The following is a 9,185-nucleotide window of genomic DNA, read 5'->3' on the forward strand; positions in this document are numbered from 1 at the left end:
GGTGGCTCAGAGGTTTAGCACCTGTCTTCAGCCCAGGACGTGATCCTGGAGTCCTGGGGTTGAGTTCCATGTCGGGCTCCCTACATGGAGCCTGCTTCTCCCTTTGCCTGAGTCTCTGCCTCTCTGTCTCTCTCTGTGTCTCTTATGAATAAATAAATAAGATTTGTTTTAAAAGGATATTTATTTAAAAGTAAAAAGATGAAGATTAATATTTAAAAGTTATACATTTTTCAAATTGTTGGGGGTAGGGAGACACAATAAAGAAAACAGACCAGGAAGCAAATGATGGAAAGCAGCAAGGGCATATTTTAAAACAATCTGAAATTACAAAAGGTGACAAGAGAATATCTATCTTTATAACAATAACTAAATGGGAGAAATTTGTCAACTCAAAATATTTTCAGATATGGTTTAAAAATGCAAAAATACACTATCAATAAAATATATATGTAAAACAAAGTTGTTCAAGGAGTTTGAGAGTAGAAGAAATGAAAATCTCAGTGAGTTTTTAAACTTGACATTATTGACTCTAAAGTATATCCAAAAGAGTAGATGTAGAGTAACAAGTATTTGCTGAGTGCCTACTAGGTACCAGGTACATGTTACAAAACTGCAATGATTAAAACAATGTAGGATAGAGCCAGAAGCAGGCAGTCAGCAGGAACAGAATAGAGTCTGGAAACAGTCTTACACTAGTAAGAATTTAATCTATTATCAAGATGGTATTTCAAATATGTGGGAAAAGGACAACCTTAATTTTCATCTGTAAAAAACAATAGTAATAAGGGTGCTTTGGCTAGGTCAGTCAGTAGAGCATGCAACTCTTGATGGTGGGGTTTTGAGTTCGAACCCCACACTGGGTATAGAGATTACTTAAAAATAAATAAATAAATAAACTTTAAAAAGTCATAGTAATAAATATTAAATACAAAGTTCGAGTTCCAGCTCATAAAACAATGATACCTATAGATTAAAGATCTAGACATAAAAACCTCACTCAAGCAATAGAATAAAATATGGTAATTTTTTTTTTAAATATCCAGAGCTCTACCTGAACTGCTCAAAGAATTTGAATTTGAACAGTTCACAGAGGAAAAACAAGGGACAATTAAACATAAGAAAGAATGCTTAAGGGCAGCCCCGGTGGCGTGGCGCAGTAGTTTGGCGCCGCCTGCAGCCCGGGGCGTGATCCTGGAGACCCATGATCGAGTCCCACATCAGGCTCCCTGCGTGGAGCCTGCTTCTCTGTATCTGCTTCTGTGTCTGTCTCTGTGTCTGTCTCTGCATGGAGCCTGCTTCTCTGTGCCTGTGTCTCTGCCCCCCCACCATGAATAAATAAATAAATCTTAAAAGAAAGAAAGAAAGAATGCTTAGGCTTACCAGTCTTTTAAAACTACAAATTAGCACAATGGTGGTATCCAGCGTAGGGGAAGTCAAAGGACACCCTTGGTCTGAGTATGAACTGGTACAGCCTTTTTGAAGATCAATTTAGCAGTATCTATCAACAAATTAAAATGGGTCATCCTTTTAGTCTGGCGGTTCCATTTCTAGGAATTGACCCTGTGGAAATCCTCCTGCAAGTGTTCAGAGATCAAAGATGTTCATTTCTGGATGATTTAAAACAGCACACCACTTGGCATAGAGCCCAACTATCCATTAACAGAGACAAAGAGGTTATAGCACATCAGAGAAGGCCAGGAACTCTGCTTCCTCTGCTGAGGAAAGGGGAGCTAAGTGTTCAGCTTCCCTCACCCTGGGCCCAGTGCTGAGGAAAACTTTTCCTCTGCAGAGACCTTGGCATCAGAGTCCCCAGGGGACTCAGCCCATCAGTCCCCAAGCAGAAGGAGCTGTGGTCTCCAAGCACTGGGGTTTCTTTGTGTTCTTGGACATCATCTCTGCTGACTGACTGACTTCACATTTATTTTGAAAAAGGTACTTAAGGCTTGGGCCTTCTGCTTCAGCAAATTATAAAGATATATCCAACATCCTATTTTAAATACAAAGATTCAAAACAGTAAGGAGCTCTGCATATTTTAAATTGTTGGGGATGGAGGGGGAGAAAGTATCTTTATAAATGGTTCTCTTCCATTCATTTTTTTTAAGACGTTATTTATTTATTTGACAGAGAGAGAGCACAAGCAGGAGGAGTGGCAGGCAGAGGAAGAGGTTGAAGCAGGCTCTCCATGGAGCAAGGGATGCAGGGATCCATCCCAGGACCCTGGGATCATGACCTGAGACAGAGTCAAATGCTTAACCAACTGAGCAACCCAGGCGCCCCCCTTTCATTTACTTATTGATACAACAAATGTGGGACAGACAGACATAGCCTCTCAAGAAGCTCCTCCCATTAACCACATAGTACCAAAAATATAAAACTGTAAATGACAATAAGCACTGTGAAGGGAGAGTATAGGATTATGGGAGTCCATAGTATAGGGTTGTATGTAGGGAACTATACAGGGAATATAGGGGAACTTCATTTCAGTTGGGAGGTCAGGGAAGGTTTCCCCGAGGAAATTACATTAGGCAAGACCAGAGAGAGATGAGAGTGGAAAAGAATCCCACAAGAGTTTGCATAAAGAAGGAAGGGTTTGTGCAAAGGCCCAAGACAGGCAACAGCTGGGAGTGTATATGCCATTATGAGTATTAAGGCTGGTGTGGCCTGAGCATTGAGTGGATGGCAAGAGGAAAAGGCAAAAGCTCCCCTTCCAGGATCTCTGGGCCACTTTAATGACTTGCAATTTTCTTTTTCTTTCTTTCTTTTCTTTTCTTTCTTTCTTTTTTTTTTAATTTTTTAAAATTTATTTATGATAGTCACACAGAGAGAGAGGCAGAAACATAGGCAGAGGGAGAAACAGGCTCCATGCACTGGGAGCCCGACGTGGGATTCGATCCTGGGTCTCCAGGATCGTGCCCTGGGCCAAAGGCAGGCGCCAAACTGCTGTGCCACCCAGGGATCCTCTTTCTTTCTTTCTTTCTTTCTTTCTTTCTTTCTTTCTTTCTTTCACTTGCAATTTTCTACTAAGGGCAATGCAAAACTATTTATGGATTAGGAAGATGTTTCTTTTTAACAAATAATATTTATACCAGCCATATTTTGGGCAAGGGAGTGGTTATGCCCTGGTCAAAGCCATTACCCTGAGGCAAATTTCTCTTCAGAAGGGGGACCCCTGAGAGGTCTCTACTGGAGGGGCCAAGGAGCCTTTGCAGGGCTCTTTCCTGAGGCTGTGCACAAGCTACAGTCCAGATGCTGAGAGGTGCACTGACTGGGGTGTTCTTGGGTGGGAAAGGGATGCTGCAAGTGGGTAGGTTTCTGGAAAGCTGTGAGTCTGTCCGGAAGGGGCCAGGCCAGAGTGAGGAAGGATTGACTTTAGCATCTGACCTGAGACGGGTCCAGGCAGTCATGGCATTGGGAGTCGCTGTCAGTCTCATCTTCGTGAGGGATAGGAGAGAAGGAGTGCCCAGAGAGGAGCTGAAGTGGAGGCACTTGACTATTTTTTTTTGGCACTTGGTTTTTGAGTACTAGAACATTCTAATATCTACTTTAAAATTTTCTTTTTGGGGGGACACCTGGGTGGCTCAGTGGTTAAACGCATCTGCCTTCAGCTCAGGGTGTGGTCCCGGAGTACTGGGATGGAGTCCCACATCGGGTTCCCCGCATGGGGCCTGCTTCTCCTTCTGCCTATGTCTCTGCCTCTCTCTTTCTGTGTCTCTCATGAATAAACAAATAAATAAATAAAATATTTTTAAAAGATAAAAATAAAATAAAATTTCTTTTTTGTGCCTTGTAATTCACCCAAGACCTCAGCGATGTCTGCCAACCTTTCACCTGCACTGAAGTGAATCACCAAAAGGGTCTGTGTTCATATCTCAGACTTAATAACAGCTTTCCCAGCGGCCCCCTCCTGCCTCTCTTCTGAGGCCTCCAAGACTCTAACAGCACCTTTCAAGAGCCAGTAGTCATGCTGGAACCCCAGGAGGTAATGGGTCAGTTCATGGTAAAGTGAAAAAAACAACCCAGGTGTGAACGGGACAGACTCCCGCACTCTTTCTATTCTAGAAAGGCCAGAAGGTTGACAGACAAAATGAGTCCCCGCGATAACGTGGGCAAGGGTTTTTCAGTTGCCAGATGAGCTAAGTGACAGGGGATGAACAAATTGGGCAGCTTCATAATGGACCCCTCTTTCCTCCTTGACCTTCTCAAAAAGGAGATAGTAATAATCTAATGAGGAAGATGCCACATTCAGGGCCAGGTCCTCACATGCAGAAAGCTATGGTAACCATTCTAAAATAGGAGGCACAATTTGGCCGGGGCGCGATCCTGGAGACCCGGGATCGAATCCCACGTCGGGCTCCCAGTGCATGGAGCCTGCTTCTCCCTCTGCCTATGTCTCTGCTTCTCTCTCTCTCACTGTGTGCCTATCATAAATAAATAAAATTAAAAAAAATAAAAATAAAAAAAATAAAATAGGAGGCACAAACTCTCATATGCCTATAGGAGCCAGGCAGACACAGAGAAGCAAGCAGATCACCAGAAGACAGCGAAGCTGATGGAACATGACCCAGTTCAGGGCAATTACTATTATGTTGATAGGGAGATCTAGGCTGCCTAATTTTCCCACTTAAGGAAAAAAAAAAACCCATGGGGATCCCTGGGTGGTTCAGTGGTTTAGCGCCTGCCTTTGGCCCAGGGCCTGATCCTGGAGTCCCGGGATTGAGTCCCTGCATGGAGCCTGCTTCTCCCTCTGCCTGTGTCTCTGCCTCTCTCTCTCTCTGTCTCTCATGAATAAATAACTAAAATCTTAAAAAATAATAAAATTAAATTTTAAAAAACCCACATAAATCCAGATATAATGTGAAATTTAAAAGTTTATGTTTTTGCAACTAATTCAAAATTTATAAAATATATACCAAAACTGTTTAAGGTTGGATATTATATAGTTTCCTATGGCTCTGTAACAAATTACCACAAACTTAGTGACCTGAAGCAGAACAAAGGTATTCCCATACTGTTCTGGAAGCCAAAAGTCTACCATCAGTTTTACTGGGCTAAAGTCAGGGCATCGGCAGGGCCACATTCCTTCCGGAGGTTCTAGGGGAGAATCTGTTTTGTTGCATTTCCAGGCTTCTGGAGGAAGTTCCGTGGCTCATGACCCCTTCTTTAGCCTCTTGCTTCTGTATTCTCATCTCTTACCTCTGTGTCAAATCCCTCTCTACCTGCATTTTACAAAGGCACTTCTGATTACATGGAGGGCCTACCTACCTGGATAATCCAGAAGAACCTTCCCATTTCAAGAACCTTAACTTAATCATATCTGCAAAGTCTCTTTTGCCATGTAAGATTATACTCACAGGTTCCAGGGATTTAAGATCTGAATCTCTCTGGAGCCATTATTCAGCCCATCACAGGATTATAGTTGGATATAGCCCTCAGATTTGAACCTATCACTGATTTTCCCACAGTTAGAATAAAATATTCCTAAATTATTCCAATACTCTGGTTCCTGAACCTATTACCTTTTTTAAAACAGCTTTATTAGAGTTTAATGTATATACCATGAAATAGCATATTCACTCATAGCAAGTATACAATTCAATTATTTTTAGTAAATTTATGGAGTTGTGCAATTATCACAATAATCCAGATTTAGAACATTTCCATCACCCCAAAAAGTTCCTTTGTGCTCATTTGCAATCAGTCCCTATCCCCAGATCCAGAACAGGCAATCACTGATCTACTTCTACCTATATAGATTTTCCCTTTCTGTATACTTCATAAAAATGGGTTCACACAATATATAGTCTTTTGTGCCTAGCTTTCATTTAGTATAAGGTTTTTGAGGTTCATCTATGTCATGTGTGTATCAGTACTCAGTAATTAATCCTTTTTATTGCTAAGTAGTTCTCCACTGTGATTATACCACATCTGGTTTATCCATTAACCTATTGATGGGCATTTGGATTGACTCCTGGTTTTGGTATGATGAATAATGCTGTTATGAATATTCATGTACAAGTTTTTGTGTGGACATGTTTTTATTTCTCTCAATAGATACCTAGGAATGGAATTGCTAGGTCAAAGGGTGGGTTTATTTTTAACTTTTTCAGAAACTGACAAACTGTTCTCCAAAGTGGCTGTACCATTTTACACTCCTATCAGGAATGTATGAGTGATCCAGTTTCTCCCCATCCTTGCCAGCACTTGTATAGATTCTTTTTCCCATTGAATTTCCTTGGCAACTCTGCCAAAAATAAATTGACATTACATGTGAGGGCTTAATTCTGACTCTCAGTTCTCATCCATTGGTCTATATGTCCACCTTTCTACCCATACTACATTGTTTCAATCACTGTAGTTTTGTAGTAAGTTTTGAATTTAGAAAGCATGAGTCCGGGGATCCCTGGGTGGCGCAGCGGTTTGGCGCCTGCCTTTGGCCCAGGGCACGATCCTGGAGACCCGGGATCGAATTCCACGTCGGGCTCCCGGTGCATGGAGCCTGCTTCTCCCTCTGCCTATGTCTCTGCCTCTCTCTCTCTCTCTGTGACTATCATAAATAAATAAAAATTAAAAAAAAAAAAAGAAAGCATGAGTCCTCCAAATTTGTTCTTTTTCAAGAATGTTTTGGCTATTCTGGATCCTTTGCATTTCCACATTATTATGGAATTAGTTTGTCAGTTTCTACACAAAAGGCAGCTGGGACTTGGATAAGGATTGCATTAAATATGTAGATAAGGGGAACCTAGGTGGCTCAGTGGCTGAACATCTGCCTTTGGCTCAGGTTGTGATCCCGGGGTCTTGGGATCCAGTCCTGCATGGGGCTCCCCACAGGGAGCCTGTTTCTCCCTCTGCCTATGTCTCTGCCTCTCTGTGTCTTTCATGAATACATAAATAAAATCTTTTTTAAAAATTTGTAGATCAATATGGGCAGTATTACCATTTTAATCATAGCAATTTTTTGTGGATTTCTTAGGATTTTCCATATATAGGACGTGTCATCTGTGAATACAGTTTTATTTATTTTCCAATGTGAATGCCTTTTTTTTTTTTTTCGGCTTTGTCACACTGTCTAAAACCTCCAGTATGATATTGACTAAAAGTGGCAAGAGCAGACATCCTTGCCTTGTCCCTATGGGGAAACATTCAGTCTTTCACCCTTAGATATAATGTTGACTGCAGGTCTTGGTTAAATACACTTTATCAAGTTGAGAAAGTCGTCTTTCATTCTTAGCCTAAGAGTTTTCATCATTAATGGAGGTTGGATTCTGTTGAATGTTTTTTCTGCATCTATTGAGGTGATCATATGGGTTTTGTCCCTTATTTTACCAATATGGTGATTTACCTTACTTGATTTTCAGATGTTAAATTGACCTTGTTCTCTCGGGATAAAGACTACTTGGTCATGATATATAATTCTATTTATACATTGCTTAATTTTATTTGCTAATATTGTGTTTAGGGTTTTTGTATCTATTATGTTCATGAAGAACATACAGTTTCATACAGTGAGTTGTGAAGTATTCCCTCTCTTCTACTTTATAAAATAATTTATGAAAGATGGGTACTATATCATCTTTAAATATCTGATAGAATTCACCAGTGAAATATTCTGGGAATGAGATTTTTTTTCAAGGCACTTAAGCAATTTTTTAAAGATTTATTTATTTATTCATGAGAGACACAGAGAGAGAGGCAGAAACATGTTGTTCTTGCTGTTGTTGTTTAGACAACAGAAAAATTTACCAATGTATCGAATCACTCTTACTCTATATAATTTCTTGCAAAGTTTCCTGGATTTGTGTCTCTCCTTATTTGCATATTGCCTCCAAAATGTTTTAAACTGTTTTTTACTATGAAGTTTCCAAACTTCCAGAAAAGTAGAAACAACAGTACAATGAACAACAGTATATTCCTCCACTGAGATGTAACAATTGTTAACATCTTTTGAACAGTTTGCTTTATATATTAGGTTAAACCATCTGAAATCATTCCATTTATCTTTTCATGTGGGCTTGCTTTCTGGTCCCCCAGAGATGTTTCTCAGTATGGCTCTTTTTATTGCGAGTATTTTGAGGCCTGACTGCCTAAGAATTTTTTTCACATTTGACTGACACCCTAGCTGGATGTAAAATTGTAAATTTAAATTTATTTTCTTTTAGTATTTAAGAAATATTATTCCACTATCTTCTTACACCTAATGTTGCTGCTGAGAGATTTAATATCAATCTAATACTTTTAGAGCTTCCGGTGTTTTTAGATTTTACCACCCAGTATTTTATGTGAATTTTCCCTCTCTCCTTTATTTTCCACTCTACAGCCTTTTCAGTCTGAGGTCATTCATCCTTTTTTTACTTTTAATTTTTTTAATTTTTAAAATTTTATTTATTTATTTGATAATTCATTCTTTTTAAGCCTGAAATATGTGTGTCTATTGTTTCTTCAAGTATACTCTTCAATCCCTTTTCTTTTTTTTCCTTCTGATTTCCTGCTATGGATGTGGGCATTCTACTTCTACCTTCCTTATCGCCTAACTTTTATTTTTTATCTCCTTGTCTTTAAAGAGTCCTGCTTGGAAAAAAAAAAAGAGTCCTTCTTGGAGTGTTTCTCAAAATGATAATCTTGAAATAATTTATTTTTCATCTGTTATATATCTCACTTATTGTGTTCTTGAAATACAACTAGTATCTTTCTCATACTTAATATTTTCACTTGGTTCTTTTAAACTTTTTCTTGTTTTTGTTTTACACTGCTAATATTACTTTTGTATATTTATAGACCTGCTGTGAAATCCTTGGTCCATGTGTACTAATACTCCTGATTCCATCCTCCTGTTTCTGATGCTACGCATGGTGCATTTTAGTTTTCTTCTGGTTTAATTTTCTGCTTTGAGCATCCTACTGTTTAGGTTTGTGAGCCCAATTTCCCTGAGGGTATTGTCTGCTCTGCTCCATACTGCCTTTTGGGGATGGACAGAGGCCACTCGGTATCTAGTCGGCTGTCAAGTTCAAGGAGAGAAAAGAGACTCAGATCTTGAGTGGGGCACCCCAGGCATCACATAATCACATGACATCACTTCTGCTTGTCTTCACCTGGCCAAAAATTCCTTGAGTCTTGGTTTTATTTTCCACCCTGTGCTGCAAGGAAGCTGCCTCCAGTGATTGAAAGGGCCAACCTGGGGATTTAGAGG

Source organism: Vulpes lagopus, chromosome 5, assembly GCF_018345385.1.
Source record: "Vulpes lagopus strain Blue_001 chromosome 5, ASM1834538v1, whole genome shotgun sequence".
Taxonomy (NCBI): domain Eukaryota; kingdom Metazoa; phylum Chordata; class Mammalia; order Carnivora; family Canidae; genus Vulpes; species Vulpes lagopus.